Source organism: Bombus terrestris, chromosome 10 (genome assembly GCF_910591885.1).
Source record: "Bombus terrestris chromosome 10, iyBomTerr1.2, whole genome shotgun sequence".
Lineage (NCBI taxonomy): Eukaryota > Metazoa > Arthropoda > Insecta > Hymenoptera > Apidae > Bombus > Bombus terrestris.
In genome coordinates this window covers 12,561,885-12,584,256 of record NC_063278.1, presented here as the reverse complement: position 1 = coordinate 12,584,256, position 22,372 = coordinate 12,561,885, and positions in this window count along the sequence as shown.

Below are 22,372 nucleotides of genomic sequence, written 5' to 3'. Positions count from 1 at the left end.
TATATAGTATTACGATATAACGTATAACGTTATATGCTATTACGATATAACGTATAACGTTATATGCTACTACGATATAACGTATAACGTTATATACTACTATGATATAACGTATAACGTTATATAGTATTACGATATAACGTATAACGTTATATGCTATTACGATATAACGTATAACGTTATATGCTATTACGATATAACGTATAACGTTATATAGTATTACGATATAACGTATAACGTTATATACTATTACGATATAACGTATAGCGTTATATGCTATTACGATATAACGTATAACGTTATATGCTATTACGATATAACGTATAACGTTATATAGTATTACGATATAACGTTTAACGTTATATACTATTACAAAATAACGTATAGCGTTATATGTTATTACGATATAACCTATAACGTTATATACTATTACGATATAACGTATAACGTTATATAGTATTACGATATAACGTATAACGTTATATACTATTACGATATAACGTATAGCGTTATATGTTATTACGATATAACATATAACGTTATATACTATTACGATATAACGTATAACGTTATATGCTATTACGATATAACATATAACGTTATATAGTATTACGATATAACGTATAACGTTATATGCTACTACGATATAACGTATAACGTTATATACTACTATGATATAACGTATAACGTTATATAGTATTACGATATAACGTATAACGTTATATGCTATTACGATATAACGTATAACGTTATATGCTATTACGATATAACGTATAACGTTATATAGTATTACGATATAACGTATAACGTTATATACTATTACGATATAACGTATAGCGTTATATGCTATTACGATATAACGTATAACGTTATATGCTATTACGATATAACGTATAACGTTATATAGTATTACGATATAACGTTTAACGTTATATACTATTACAAAATAACGTATAGCGTTATATGTTATTACGATATAACCTATAACGTTATATACTATTACGATATAACGTATAACGTTATATAGTATTACGATATAACGTATAACGTTATATACTATTACGATATAACGTATAGCGTTACATGTTATTACGATATAACATATAACGTTATATACTATTACGATATAACGTATAACGTTATATGCTATTACGATATAACATATAACGTTATATAGTATTACGATATAACGTATAACGTTATATGCTATTACGATATAACGTATAACGTTATATGCTATTACGATATAACATATAACGTTATATACTATTACGATATAACGAATAACGTTATATACTACTATGATATAACGTATAACGTTATATAGTATTACGATATAACGTATAACGTTATATGCTATTACGATATAACGTATAACGTTATATACTACTATGATATAACGTATAACGTTATATAGTATTACGATATAGCGTATAACGTTATATAGTATTACGATATAACATATAACGTTATATACTATTACGATATAACGTATAACGTTATATAGTATTACGATATAACGTATAACGTTATATACTATTACGATATAACGTATAGCGTTATATGTTATTACGCTATAACATATAACGTTATATACTATTACGATATAACGTATAACGTTATATAGTATTACGATATAACGTATAACGTTATATGCTATTACGATATAACGTATAACGTTATATGCTATTACGATATAACGTATAACGTTACATACTATTACGATATAACGTATAACGTTATATGCTACTACGATATAACGTATAACGTTATATCCTATTACGATATAGCGTATAACGTTATATAGTATTACGATATAACATATATCGTTATATAGTATTACGATATAACGTATATCGTTATATACTATTACAAAATAACGTATAGCGTTATATGTTATTACGATATAACCTATAACGTTATATACTATTACGATATAACGTATAACGTTATATAGTATTACGATATAACGTATAACGTTATATACTATTACGATATAACGTATAGCGTTACATGTTATTACGATATAACATATAACGTTATATACTATTACGATATAACGTATAACGTTATATGCTATTACGATATAACATATAACGTTATATAGTATTACGATATAACGTATAACGTTATATGCTATTACGATATAACGTATAACGTTATATGCTATTACGATATAACATATAACGTTATATACTATTACGATATAACGTATAACGTTATATACTACTATGATATAACGTATAACGTTATATAGTATTACGATATAACGTATAACGTTATATGCTATTACGATATAACGTATAACGTTATATACTACTATGATATAACGTATAACGTTATATAGTATTACGATATAGCGTATAACGTTATATAGTATTACGATATAACATATAACGTTATATACTATTACGATATAACGTATAACGTTATATAGTATTACGATATAACGTATAACGTTATATACTATTACGATATAACGTATAGCGTTATATGTTATTACGCTATAACATATAACGTTATATACTATTACGATATAACGTATAACGTTATATAGTATTACGATATAAGGTATAACGTTATATGCTATTACGATATAACGTATAACGTTATATGCTATTACGATATAACGTATAACGTTACATACTATTACGATATAACGTATAACGTTATATGCTACTACGATATAACGTATAACGTTATATCCTATTACGATATAGCGTATAACGTTATATAGTATTACGATATAACATATATCGTTATATAGTATTACGATATAACGTATATCGTTATATACTATTGCGATATAACGTATAACGTTATATAGTATTACGATATAACATATAACGTTATACACTATTACGATATAACGTATAACGTTATATGCTATTACGATATAACATATAACGTTATATGCTATTACGATATAACGTATAACGTTATATGCTATTACGATATAACGTATAACGTTATATGCTATTACGATATAACGTATAACGTTATATGCTACTACGATATAACGTATAACGTTATATGCTATTACGATATAACGTATAACGTTATATGCTATTACGATATAACGTATAGCGTTATATAGTATTACGATATAACGTATAACGTTATATACTATTACGATATAACGTATAGCGTTATATACTATTACGATATAACGTATAGCGTTATATGTTATTACGATATAACATATAATGTTATATACTATTACGATATAACGTATAACGTTATATAGTATTACGATATAACGTATATCGTTATATGCTATTACGATATAACGTATAGCGCTATATGTTATTACGATATAACATATAACGTTATATACTATTACGTTATAACGTATAACGTTATATAGTATTACGATATAACATATAACGTTATATACTATTACGATATAACGTATAACGTTATATGCTATTATGATATAGCTAATAACGTTATATAGTATTACGATATAACCTTTAACGTTATATACTATTACGATATAACGTATAACGTTATATGCTATTACGATATAACATATAACGTTATATGCTATTACGATATAACATATAACGTTATGTACTATTACGATATAACGTATAACGTTATATGCTATTGTGATATAGCTAATAACGTTATATAGTATTACGATATAACGTATAACGTTATATGCTATTACGATATAACATATAACGTTATATAGTATTACGATATAACGTATAACGTTATATGCTATTACGATATAACGTATAACGTTATATGCTATTACGATATAACGTATAACGTTATATAGTATTACGATATAACGTATAACGTTATATGCTATTACGATATAACGTATAACGTTATATGCTATTACGATATAACGTATAACGTTACATACTATTACGATATAACGTATAACGTTATATGCTATTACGATATAACGTATAACGTTATATACTATTACGATATAACGTATAACGTTATATACAACTATGATATAACGTATAACGTTATATGCTATTACGATATAACGTATAACGTTATATACTATTACGATATAACGTATAACGTTATATACAACTATGATATAACGTATAACGTTATATAGTATTACGATATAACGTATAACGTTATATGCTATTACGATATAACGTATAACGTTATATGTTATATCGTAATAACATATAACGCTATATACTATTACGATATAACGTATAACGTTATATAGTATTACGATATAACATATAACGTTATATACTATTACGATATAACGTATAACGTTATATGCTATTACGATATAACGTATAACGTTATATGCTATTACGATATAACGTATAACGTTATATAGTATTACGATATAACGTTTAACGTTATATACTATTACAAAATAACGTATAGCGTTATATGTTATTACGATATAACCTATAACGTTATATACTATTACGATATAACGTATAACGTTATATAGTATTACGATATAACGTATAACGTTATATACTATTACGTTATAACGTATAACGTTATATAGTATTACGATATAACATATAACGTTATATACTATTACGATATAACGTATAACGTTATATGCTACTATGATATAGCTAATAAGGTTATATAGTATTACGATATAACCTTTAACGTTATATACTATTACGATATAACGTATAACGTTATATGCTATTACGATATAACGTATAACGTTATATGCTATTACGATATAACGTATAACGTTATATAGTATTACGATATAACGTTTAACGTTATATGCTATTACGATATAACATATAACGTTATATACTATTACGATATAACATATAACGTTATATACTACTATGATATAACGTATAGCGTTATATGTTATTACGATATAACATATAACGTTATATACTATTACGATATAACGTATAACGTTATATGCTATTACGATATAACGTATAACGCTATATAGTATTACGATATAACGTATAACGTTATATGCTATTACGATATAACGTATAACGTTATATGCTATTACGATATAACGTATAACGTTATATACTATTACGATATAACGTATAACGTTATATCCTACTAGGATATAACGTATAACGTTATATAGTATTACGATATAACGTATAACGTTATATGCTATTACGATATAACGTATAACGTTATATGTTATTACGATATAACATATAACGTTATATACTATTACGATATAACGTATAACGTTATATAGTATTACGATATAACATATAAAGTTATATACTATTGCGATATAACGTGTAACGTTATATGCTATTACGATATAACGTATAACGTTATATACTATTACGATATAACGTATAACGTTATATAGAATTACGATATAACGTATAACGTTATATACTACTATGATATAACGTATAACGTTATATACTACTATGATATAACGTATAACGTTATATACTATTACGATATAACGTATAACGTTATATAGTATTACGATATAACGTATAACGTTATATACTATTACGATATAACGTATAACGTTATATGCTATTATGATACAGCTAATAACGTTATATGCTATTACGATATAACGTATAACGTTATATGCTATTACGATATAACGTATAACGTTATATACTATTACGATATAACGTATAACGTTATATACTGCTATGATATAACGTATAACGTTATATAGTATTACGATATAACGTATAACGTTATATGCTATTACTATATAACGTATAACGTTATATGCTATTACGATATAACGTATAACGTTATATGCTATTACGATATAACGTATAACGTTGTATACTATTACGATATAACGTATAACGTTATATGCTATTACGATATAACGTATAACGTTATATGCCATTACGATATAACGTATAACGTTATATGCTATTACGATATAACGTATAACGTTATATGCCATTACGATATAACGTATAACGTTATATGCTATTACGATATAACGTATAACGTTATATGCCATTACGATATAACGTATAACGTTATATACTATTACGATATAACGTATAACGTTATATGCTATTACGATATAACGTATAACGTTATATGCTATTACGATATAACGTATAACGTTATATGCTATTACGATATAACGTATAACGTTATATGCTATTACGATATAACGTATAACGTTATATGCTATTACGATATAACGTATAACGTTATATGCTATTACGATATAAGGTATAACGTTATATGCTATTACGATATAACGTATAACGTTATATGCTATTACGATATAACGTATAACGTTATATGCTATTACGATATAACGTATAACGTTATATGCTATTACGATATAACGTATAACGTTATATACTATTACGATATAACGTATAGCGTTATATGTTATTACGATATAACGTATAACGTTATATACTACTATGATATAACGTATAACGTTATATAGTATTACGATATAACGTATAACGTTATATGCTATTACGATATAACGTATAACGTTATATACTATTACGATATAACGTTTAACGTTATATGCTATTACGATATAACGTATAACGTTATATACTATTACGATATAACGTATAACGTTATATACTACTATGATATAACGTATAACGTTATATAGTACTACGATATAACGTATAACGTTATATGCTATTACGATATAACGTATAACGTTATATACAACTATGATATAACGTATAACGTTATATAGTATTACGATATAACGTATAACGTTATATGCTATTACGATATAACGTATAACGTTATATGTTATTACGATATAACGTATAACGTTATATGCTATTACTATATAACGTATAACGTTATATGCTATTACGATATAACGTATAACGTTATATGCTATTACGATATAACGTATAACGTTATATGCTATTACGATATAACGTATAACGTTATATGCCATTACGATATAACGTATAACGTTATATACTATTACGATATAACGTATAACGTTATATGCTATTACGATATAACGTATAACGTTATATGCTATTACGATATAACGTATAACGTTATATGCTATTACGATATAACGTATAACGTTATATGCTATTACGATATAACGTATAACGTTATATGCTATTACGATATAACGTATAACGTTATATGCTATTACGATATAAGGTATAACGTTATATGCTATTACGATATAACGTATAACGTTATATGCTATTACGATATAACGTATAACGTTATATGCTATTACGATATAACGTATAACGTTATATGCTATTACGATATAACGTATAACGTTATATACTATTACGATATAACGTATAGCGTTATATGTTATTACGATATAACGTATAACGTTATATACTACTATGATATAACGTATAACGTTATATAGTATTACGATATAACGTATAACGTTATATGCTATTACGATATAACGTATAACGTTATATACTATTACGATATAACGTTATACGTTATATCCTATTACGATATAACGTATAACGTTATATACTATTACGATATAACGTATAACGTTATATACTACTATGATATAACGTATAACGTTATATAGTACTACGATATAACGTATAACGTTATATGCTATTACGATATAACGTATAACGTTATATACAACTATGATATAACGTATAACGTTATATAGTATTACGATATAACGTATAACGTTATATGCTATTACGATATAACGTATAACGTTATATGTTATATCGTAATAACATATAACGTTATATACTATTACGATATAACGTATAACGTTATATAGTATTACGATATAACATATAACGTTATATACTATTACGATATAACGTATAACGTTATATAGTATTACGATATAACATATAACGTTATATACTATTACGATATAACGTATAACGTTATATGCTATTACGATATAACGTATAACGTTATATGCTATTACGATATAACGTATAACGTTATATAGTATTACGATATAACGTTATACGTTATATACTATTACAAAATAACGTATAGCGTTATATGTTATTACGATATAACCTATAACGTTATATACTATTACGATATAACGTATAACGTTATATAGTATTACGATATAACGTATAACGTTATATACTATTACGTTATAACGTATAACGTTATATAGTATTACGATATAACATATAACGTTATATACTATTACGATATAACGTATAACGTTATATGCTACTATGATATAGCTAATAAGGTTATATAGTATTACGATATAACCTTTAACGTTATATACTATTACGATATAACGTATAACGTTATATGCTATTACGATATAACGTATAACGTTATATGCTATTACGATATAACGTATAACGTTATATAGTATTACGATATAACGTTATACGTTATATCCTATTACAAAATAACGTATAGCGTTATATGTTATTACGATATAACCTATAACGTTATATACTATTACGATATAACGTATAACGTTATATAGTATTACGATATAACGTATATCGTTATATACTATTACGATATAACGTATAGCGTTATATGTTATTACGATATAACATATAACGTTATATACTATTACGATATAACGTATAACGTTATATAGTATTACATATAACGTATAACGGTATATACTATTACGATATAACGTATAACGTTATATGCTATTACGATATAACGTATAACGTTATATGCTATTACGATATAACGTATAACGTTATATACTATTACGATATAACGTATAACGTTATATGCTATTACGATATAACGTATAACGTTATATGCTATTACGATATAACGTATAACGTTATATGCTATTACGATATAACGTATAACGTTATATGCTATTACGATATAACGTATAACGTTATATGCTATTACGATATAACGTATAACGTTATATGCTATTACGATATAAGGTATAACGTTATATGCTATTACGATATAACGTATAACGTTATATGCTATTACGATATAACGTATAACGTTATATACTATTACGATATAACGTATAACGTTATATACTACTATGATATAACGTATAACGTTATATAGTATTACGATATAACGTATAACGTTATATGCTATTACGATATAACGTATAACGTTATATACTACTATGATATAACGTATAACGTTATATAGTATTACGATATAGCGTATAACGTTATATAGTATTACGATATAACATATAACGTTATATACTATTACGATATAACGTATAACGTTATATAGTATTACGATATAACGTATAACGTTATATACTATTACGATATAACGTATAGCGTTATATGTTATTACGCTATAACATATAACGTTATATACTATTACGATATAACGTATAACGTTATATAGTATTACGATATAAGGTATAACGTTATATGCTATTACGATATAACGTATAACGTTATATGCTATTACGATATAACGTATAACGTTACATACTATTACGATATAACGTATAACGTTATATGCTACTACGATATAACGTATAACGTTATATCCTATTACGATATAGCGTATAACGTTATATAGTATTACGATATAACATATATCGTTATATAGTATTACGATATAACGTATATCGTTATATACTATTGCGATATAACGTATAACGTTATATAGTATTACGATATAACATATAACGTTATACACTATTACGATATAACGTATAACGTTATATGCTATTACGATATAACATATAACGTTATATGCTATTACGATATAACGTATAACGTTATATGCTATTACGATATAACGTATAACGTTATATGCTATTACGATATAACGTATAACGTTATATGCTACTACGATATAACGTATAACGTTATATGCTATTACGATATAACGTATAACGTTATATGCTATTACGATATAACGTATAGCGTTATATAGTATTACGATATAACGTATAACGTTATATACTATTACGATATAACGTATAGCGTTATATACTATTACGATATAACGTATAGCGTTATATGTTATTACGATATAACATATAATGTTATATACTATTACGATATAACGTATAACGTCATATAGTATTACGATATAACGTATATCGTTATATGCTATTACGATATAACGTATAGCGCTATATGTTATTACGATATAACATATAACGTTATATACTATTACGTTATAACGTATAACGTTATATAGTATTACGATATAACATATAACGTTATATACTATTACGATATAACGTATAACGTTATATGCTATTATGATATAGCTAATAACGTTATATAGTATTACGATATAACCTTTAACGTTATATACTATTACGATATAACGTATAACGTTATATGCTATTACGATATAACATATAACGTTATATGCTATTACGATATAACATATAACGTTATGTACTATTACGATATAACGTATAACGTTATATGCTATTGTGATATAGCTAATAACGTTATATAGTATTACGATATAACGTATAACGTTATATGCTATTACGATATAACATATAACGTTATATAGTATTACGATATAACGTATAACGTTATATGCTATTACGATATAACGTATAACGTTATATGCTATTACGATATAACGTATAACGTTATATAGTATTACGATATAACGTATAACGTTATATGCTATTACGATATAACGTATAACGTTATATGCTATTACGATATAACGTATAACGTTACATACTATTACGATATAACGTATAACGTTATATGCTATTACGATATAACGTATAACGTTATATACTATTACGATATAACGTATAACGTTATATACAACTATGATATAACGTATAACGTTATATGCTATTACGATATAACGTATAACGTTATATACTATTACGATATAACGTATAACGTTATATACAACTATGATATAACGTATAACGTTATATAGTATTACGATATAACGTATAACGTTATATGCTATTACGATATAACGTATAACGTTATATGTTATATCGTAATAACATATAACGTTATATACTATTACGATATAACGTATAACGTTATATAGTATTACGATATAACATATAACGTTATATACTATTACGATATAACGTATAACGTTATATGCTATTACGATATAACGTATAACGTTATATGCTATTACGATATAACGTATAACGTTATATAGTATTACGATATAACGTTATACGTTATATACTATTACAAAATAACGTATAGCGTTATATGTTATTACGATATAACCTATAACGTTATATACTATTACGATATAACGTATAACGTTATATAGTATTACGATATAACGTATAACGTTATATACTATTACGTTATAACGTATAACGTTATATAGTATTACGATATAACATATAACGTTATATACTATTACGATATAACGTATAACGTTATATGCTACTATGATATAGCTAATAAGGTTATATAGTATTACGATATAACCTTTAACGTTATATACTATTACGATATAACGTATAACGTTATATGCTATTACGATATAACGTATAACGTTATATGCTATTACGATATAACGTATAACGTTATATAGTATTACGATATAACGTTATACGTTATATGCTATTACGATATAACATATAACGTTATATACTATTACGATATAACATATAACGTTATATACTACTATGATATAACGTATAGCGTTATATGTTATTACGATATAACATATAACGTTATATACTATTACGATATAACGTATAACGTTATATGCTATTACGATATAACGTATAACGCTATATAGTATTACGATATAACGTATAACGTTATATGCTATTACGATATAACGTATAACGTTATATGCTATTACGATATAACGTATAACGTTATATACTATTACGATATAACGTATAACGTTATATCCTACTATGATATAACGTATAACGTTATATAGTATTACGATATAACGTATAACGTTATATGCTATTACGATATAACGTATAACGTTATATGTTATTACGATATAACATATAACGTTATATACTATTACGATATAACGTATAACGTTATATAGTATTACGATATAACATATAAAGTTATATACTATTGCGATATAACGTGTAACGTTATATGCTATTACGATATAACGTATAACGTTATATACTATTACGATATAACGTATAACGTTATATAGAATTACGATATAACGTATAACGTTATATACTACTATGATATAACGTATAACGTTATATACTACTATGATATAACGTATAACGTTATATACTATTACGATATAACGTATAACGTTATATAGTATTACGATATAACGTATAACGTTATATACTATTACGATATAACGTATAACGTTATATGCTATTATGATACAGCTAATAACGTTATATGCTATTACGATATAACGTATAACGTTATATGCTATTACGATATAACGTATAACGTTATATACTATTACGATATAACGTATAACGTTATATACTGCTATGATATAACGTATAACGTTATATAGTATTACGATATAACGTATAACGTTATATGCTATTACTATATAACGTATAACGTTATATGCTATTACGATATAACGTATAACGTTATATGCTATTACGATATAACGTATAACGTTGTATACTATTACGATATAACGTATAACGTTATATGCTATTACGATATAACGTATAACGTTATATGCCATTACGATATAACGTATAACGTTATATGCTATTACGATATAACGTATAACGTTATATGCTATTACGATATAACGTATAACGTTATATGCTATTACGATATAACGTATAACGTTATATGCCATTACGATATAACGTATAACGTTATATACTATTACGATATAACGTATAACGTTATATGCTATTACGATATAACGTATAACGTTATATGCTATTACGATATAACGTATAACGTTATATGCTATTACGATATAACGTATAACGTTATATGCTATTACGATATAACGTATAACGTTATATGCTATTACGATATAACGTATAACGTTATATGCTATTACGATATAAGGTATAACGTTATATGCTATTACGATATAACGTATAACGTTATATGCTATTACGATATAACGTATAACGTTATATGCTATTACGATATAACGTATAACGTTATATGCTATTACGATATAACGTATAACGTTATATACTATTACGATATAACGTATAGCGTTATATGTTATTACGATATAACGTATAACGTTATATACTACTATGATATAACGTATAACGTTATATAGTATTACGATATAACGTATAACGTTATATGCTATTACGATATAACGTATAACGTTATATACTATTACGATATAACGTTATACGTTATATGCTATTACGATATAACGTATAACGTTATATACTATTACGATATAACGTATAACGTTATATACTACTATGATATAACGTATAACGTTATATAGTACTACGATATAACGTATAACGTTATATGCTATTACGATATAACGTATAACGTTATATACAACTATGATATAACGTATAACGTTATATAGTATTACGATATAACGTATAACGTTATATGCTATTACGATATAACGTATAACGTTATATGTTATATCGTAATAACATATAACGTTATATACTATTACGATATAACGTATAACGTTATATAGTATTACGATATAACATATAACGTTATATACTATTACGATATAACGTATAACGTTATATAGTATTACGATATAACATATAACGTTATATACTATTACGATATAACGTATAACGTTATATGCTATTACGATATAACGTATAACGTTGTATGCTATTACGATATAACGTATAACGTTATATAGTATTACGATATAACGTTTAACGTTATATACTATTACAAAATAACGTATAGCGTTATATGTTATTACGATATAACCTATAACGTTATATACTATTACGATATAACGTATAACGTTATATAGTATTACGATATAACGTATAACGTTATATACTATTACGTTATAACGTATAACGTTATATAGTATTACGATATAACATATAACGTTATATACTATTACGATATAACGTATAACGTTATATGCTACTATGATATAGCTAATAAGGTTATATAGTATTACGATATAACCTTTAACGTTATATACTATTACGATATAACGTATAACGTTATATGCTATTACGATATAACGTATAACGTTATATGCTATTACGATATAACGTATAACGTTATATAGTATTACGATATAACGTTATACGTTATATACTATTACAAAATAACGTATAGCGTTATATGTTATTACGATATAACCTATAACGTTATATACTATTACGATATAACGTATAACGTTATATAGTATTACGATATAACGTATATCGTTATATACTATTACGATATAACGTATAGCGTTATATGTTATTACGATATAACATATAACGTTATATACTATTACGATATAACGTATAACGTTATATAGTATTACATATAACGTATAACGGTATATACTATTACGATATAACGTATAGCGTTATATAGTATTACGATATAACGTATAACGTTATATACTATTACGATATAACGTATAACGTTATATAGTGTTACGATATAACGTATAACGTTATATACTATTACGATATAACGTATAGCGTTATATGTTATTACGATATAACATATAACGTTATATACTATTACGATATAACGTATAACGTTATATAGTATTACGATATAACGTATAACGTTATATGCTATTACGATATAACGTATAACGTTATATGCTACTACGATATAACGTATAACGTTATATACTACTATGATATAACGTATAACGTTATATAGTATTACGATATAACGTATAACGTTATATGCTATTACGATATAACGTATAACGTTATATGCTATTACGATATAACGTATAACGTTATATAGTATTACGATATAACGTATAACGTTATATACTATTACGATATAACGTATAGCGTTATATACTATTACGATATAACGTATAGCGTTATATGTTATTACGATATAACATATAACGTTATATAATATTACGATATAACGTATAACGTTATATAGTATTACGATATAACGTATATCGTTATATACTATTACGATATAACGTATAGCGTTATATGTTATTACGATATAACATATAACGTTATATACTAGTACGTTATAACGTATAACGTTATATAGTATTACGATATAACATATAACGTTATATACTATTACGATATAACGTATAACGTTATATGCTATTATGATATAGCTAATAAGGTTATATAGTATTACGATATAACCTTTAACGTTATATACTATTAGGATATAACGTATAACGTTATATGCTATTACGATATAACGTATAACGTTATATGCTATTACGATATAACGTATAGCGTTATATGTTATTACGATATAACATATAACGTTATATACTATTACGATATAACGTATAAAGTTATATGCTATTACGATATAACATATAACGTTATATAGTATTACGATATAACGTATAACGTTATATGCTATTACGATATAACGTATAACGTTATATGCTATTACGATATAACATATAACGTTATATACTATTACGATATAACGTATAACGTTATATACTACTATGATATAACGTATAACGTTATATAGTATTACGATATAACGTATAACGTTATATGCTATTACGATATAACGTATAACGTTATATACTACTATGATATAACGTATAACGTTATATAGTATTACGATATAGCGTATAACTTTATATAGTATTACGATATAACATATAACGTTATATAGTATTACGATATAACGTATATCGTTATATACTATTACGATATAACCTATAACGTTATATACAATTACGATATAACGTATAACGTTATATAGTATTACGATATAACGTATAACGTTATATACTATTACGATATAACGTATAGCGTTATATGTTATTACGATATAACATATAACGTTATATACTATTACGATATAACGTATAACGTTATATAGTATTACGATATAACGTATATCGTTATATACTATTACGATATAACGTATAGCGTTATATGTTATTACGATATAACATATAACGTTATATACTATTACGATATAACGTATAACGTTATATAGTATTACGATATAACGTATAACGGTATATACTATTACGATATAACGTATAGCGTTATATAGTATTACGATATAACGTATAACGTTATATGCTATTATGATATAGCTAATAAGGTTATATAGTATTACGATATAACCTTTAACGTTATATACTATTACGATATAACGTATAACGTTATATGCTATTACGATATAACGTATAACGTTATATGCCATTACGATATAACGTATAACGTTATATAGTATTACGATATAACGTTTAACGTTATATACTATTACAAAATAACGTATAGCGTTATATGTTATTACGATATAACCTATAACGTTATATACTATTACAAAATAACGTATAGCGTTATATGTTATAACGATATAACCTATAACGTTATATACTATTACGATATAACGTATAACCTTATATAGTATTACGATATAACGTATAACGTTATATACTATTACGATATAACGTATAGCGTTATATGTTATTACGATATAACATATAACGTTATATACTATTACGATATAACGTATAACGTTATATAGTATTACGATATAACGTATATCGTTATATACTATTACGATATAACGTATAGCGTTATATGTTATTACGATATAACATATAACGTTATATACTATTACGATATAACGTATAACGTTATATAGTATTACGATATAACGTATAACGGTATATACTATTACGATATATCGTATAGCGTTATATAGTATTACGATATAACGTATAACGTTATATACTATTACGAAATAACGTATAACGTTATATAGTGTTACGATATAACGTATAACGTTATATACTATTACGATATAACGTATAGCGTTATATGTTATTACGATATAACATATAACGTTATATACTATTACGATATATCGTATAACGTTATATAGTATTACGATATAACGTATAACGTTATATGCTATTACGATATAACGTATAACGTTATATGCTACTACGATATAACGTATAACGTTATATACTACTATGATATAACGTATAACGTTATATAGTATTACGATATAACGTATAACGTTATATGCTATTACGATATAACGTATAACGTTATATGCTATTACGATATAACGTATAACGTTATATAGTATTACGATATAACGTATAACGTTATATACTATTACGATATAACGTATAGCGTTATATACTATTACGATATAACGTATAGCGTTATATGTTATTACGATATAACATATAACGTTATATACTATTACGATATAACGTATAACGTTATATAGTATTACGATATAACGTATATCGTTATATACTATTACGATATAACGTATAGCGTTATATGTTATTACGATATAACATATAACGTTATATACTATTACGTTATAACGTATAACGTTATATAGTATTACGATATAACATATAACGTTATATACTATTACGATATAACGTATAACGTTATATAGTATTACGATATAACGTATAACGTTATATGCTATTACGATATAACGTATAACGTTATATGCTACTACGATATAACGTATAACGTTATATACTACTATGATATAACGTATAACGTTATATAGTATTACGATATAACGTATAACGTTATATGCTATTACGATATAACGTATAACGTTATATGCTATTACGATATAACGTATAACGTTATATAGTATTACGATATAACGTATAACGTTATATACTATTACGATATAACGTATAGCGTTATATGCTATTACGATATAACGTATAACGTTATATGCTATTACGATATAACGTATAACGTTATATAGTATTACGATATAACGTTTAACGTTATATACTATTACAAAATAACGTATAGCGTTATATGTTATTACGATATAACCTATAACGTTATATACTATTACGATATAACGTATAACGTTATATAGTATTACGATATAACGTATAACGTTATATACTATTACGATATAACGTATAGCGTTATATGTTATTACGATATAACATATAACGTTATATACTATTACGATATAACGTATAACGTTATATGCTATTACGATATAACATATAACGTTATATAGTATTACGATATAACGTATAACGTTATATGCTACTACGATATAACGTATAACGTTATATACTACTATGATATAACGTATAACGTTATATAGTATTACGATATAACGTATAACGTTATATGCTATTACGATATAACGTATAACGTTATATGCTATTACGATATAACGTATAACGTTATATAGTATTACGATATAACGTATAACGTTATATACTATTACGATATAACGTATAGCGTTATATGCTATTACGATATAACGTATAACGTTATATGCTATTACGATATAACGTATAACGTTATATAGTATTACGATATAACGTTTAACGTTATATACTATTACAAAATAACGTATAGCGTTATATGTTATTACGATATAACCTATAACGTTATATACTATTACGATATAACGTATAACGTTATATAGTATTACGATATAACGTATAACGTTATATAGTATTACGATATAACGTATAACGTTATATACTATTACGATATAACGTATAGCGTTACATGTTATTACGATATAACATATAACGTTATATACTATTACGATATAACGTATAACGTTATATACTACTATGATATAACGTATAACGTTATATAGTATTACGATATAACGTATAACGTTATATGCTATTACGATATAACGTATAACGTTATATACTACTATGATATAACGTATAACGTTATATGCTATTACGATATAACGTATAACGTTACATACTATTACGATATAACGTATAACGTTATATGCTACTACGATATAACGTATAACGTTATATCCTATTACGATATAGCGTATAACGTTATATAGTATTACGATATAACATATATCGTTATATAGTATTACGATATAACGTATATCGTTATATACTATTACAAAATAACGTATAGCGTTATATGTTATTACGATATAACCTATAACGTTATATACTATTACGATATAACGTATAACGTTATATAGTATTACGATATAACGTATAACGTTATATACTATTACGATATAACGTATAGCGTTACATGTTATTACGATATAACATATAACGTTATATACTATTACGATATAACGTATAACGTTATATGCTATTACGATATAACATATAACGTTATATAGTATTACGATATAACGTATAACGTTATATGCTATTACGATATAACGTATAACGTTATATGCTATTACGATATAACATATAACGTTATATACTATTACGATATAACGTATAACGTTATATACTACTATGATATAACGTATAACGTTATATAGTATTACGATATAACGTATAACGTTATATGCTATTACGATATAACGTATAACGTTATATACTACTATGATATAACGTATAACGTTATATAGTATTACGATATAGCGTATAACGTTATATAGTATTACGATATAACATATAACGTTATATACTATTACGATATAACGTATAACGTTATATAGTATTACGATATAACGTATAACGTTATATACTATTACGATATAACGTATAGCGTTATATGTTATTACGCTATAACATATAACGTTATATACTATTACGATATAACGTATAACGTTATATAGTATTACGATATAACGTATAACGTTATATGCTATTACGATATAACGTATAACGTTATATGCTATTACGATATAACGTATAACGTTACATACTATTACGATATAACGTATAACGTTATATGCTACAACGATATAACGTATAACGTTATATCCTATTACGATATAGCGTATAACGTTATATAGTATTACGATATAACATATATCGTTATATAGTATTACGATATAACGTATATCGTTATATACTATTGCGATATAACGTATAACGTTATATAGTATTACGATATAACATATAACGTTATACACTATTACGATATAACGTATAACGTTATATGCTATTACGATATAACATATAACGTTATATGCTATTACGATATAACGTATAACGTTATATGCTATTACGATATAACGTATAACGTTATATGCTATTACGATATAACGTATAACGTTATATGCTACTACGATATAACGTATAACGTTATATGCTATTACGATATAACGTATAACGTTATATGCTATTACGATATAACGTATAGCGTTATATAGTATTACGATATAACGTATAACGTTATATACTATTACGATATAACGTATAGCGTTATATACTATTACGATATAACGTATAGCGTTATATGTTATTACGATATAACATATAATGTTATATACTATTACGATATAACGTATAACGTTATATAGTATTACGATATAACGTATATCGTTATATGCTATTACGATATAACGTATAGCGCTATATGTTATTACGATATAACATATAACGTTATATACTATTACGTTATAACGTATAACGTTATATAGTATTACGATATAACATATAACGTTATATACTATTACGATATAACGTATAACGTTATATGCTATTATGATATAGCTAATAACGTTATATAGTATTACGATATAACCTTTAACGTTATATACTATTACGATATAACGTATAACGTTATATGCTATTACGATATAACATATAACGTTATATGCTATTACGATATAACATATAACGTTATGTACTATTACGATATAACGTATAACGTTATATGCTATTGTGATATAGCTAATAACGTTATATAGTATTACGATATAACGTATAACGTTATATGCTATTACGATATAACATATAACGTTATATAGTTTTACGATATAACGTATAACGTTATATGCTATTACGATATAACGTATAACGTTATATGCTATTACGATATAACGTATAACGTTATATAGTATTACGATATAACGTATAACGTTATATGCTATTACGATATAACGTATAACGTTATATGCTATTACGATATAACGTATAACGTTACATACTATTACGATATAACGTATAACGTTATATACTACTATGATATAACGTATAACGTTATATCCTATTACGATATAGCGTATAACGTTATATAGTATTACGATATAACATATAACGTTATATAGTATTACGATATAACGTATATCGTTATATACTATTACGATATAACGTATAACTCTATATACTATTACGATATAGCGTATAGCGTTATATAGTATTACGATATAACGTATAACGTTATATAGTATTACGATATAACGTATAACGTTATATCCTATTACGATATAACGTATAGCGTTATATGTTATTACGATATAACATATAACGTTATATACTATTACGATATAACGTATAACGTTATATAGTATTACGATATAACGTATAACGTTATATGCTATTACGATATAACGTATAACGTTATATCCTATTACGATATAGCGTATAACGTTATATAGTATTACGATATAACATATATCGTTATATAGTATTACGATATAACGTATATCGTTATATACTATTGCGATATAACGTATAACGTTATATAGTATTACGATATAACATATAACGTTATATACTATTACGATATAACGTATAACGTTATATGCTATTACGATATAACATATAACGTTATATGCTATTACGATATAACGTATAACGTTATATGCTATTACGATATAACGTATAACGTTATACAGTATTACGATATAACGTATAACGTTATATACTATTACGATATAACGTATAGCGTTATATGTTATTACGATATAACATATAACGTTATATACTATTACGATATAACGTATAGCGTTATATGTTATTACGATATAACGTATAACGTTATATGCTATTACGATATAACGTATAACGTTATATGCTACTACGATATAACGTATAACGTTATATGCTACTACGATATAACGTATAACGTTATATACTATTACGATATAACGTATAACATTATATAGTATTACGATATAACGTATAACGTTATATGCTATTACGATATGACGTATAACGTTATATACTACTATGATATAACGTATAACGTTATATACTACTATGATATAACGTATAACGTTATATAGTATTACGATATAACGTATAACGTTATATGCTATTACGATATAACATATAACGTTATATAGTATTACGATATAACGTATAACGTTATATGCTATTACGATATAACGTATAACGTTATATGCTATTACGATATAACGTATAACGTTATATGTTATTACGATATAACATATAACGTTATATACTATTACGATATAACGTATAACGTTATATGCTATTACGATATAACGTATAACGTTATATGCTATTACGATATAACGTATAACGTTATATAGTATTACGATATAACGTATAGCGTTATATGTTATTACGATATAACGTATAACGTTATATGCTATTACGATATAACGTATAACGTTATATAGTATTACGATATAACGTATAGCGTTATATGTTACTACGATATAACATA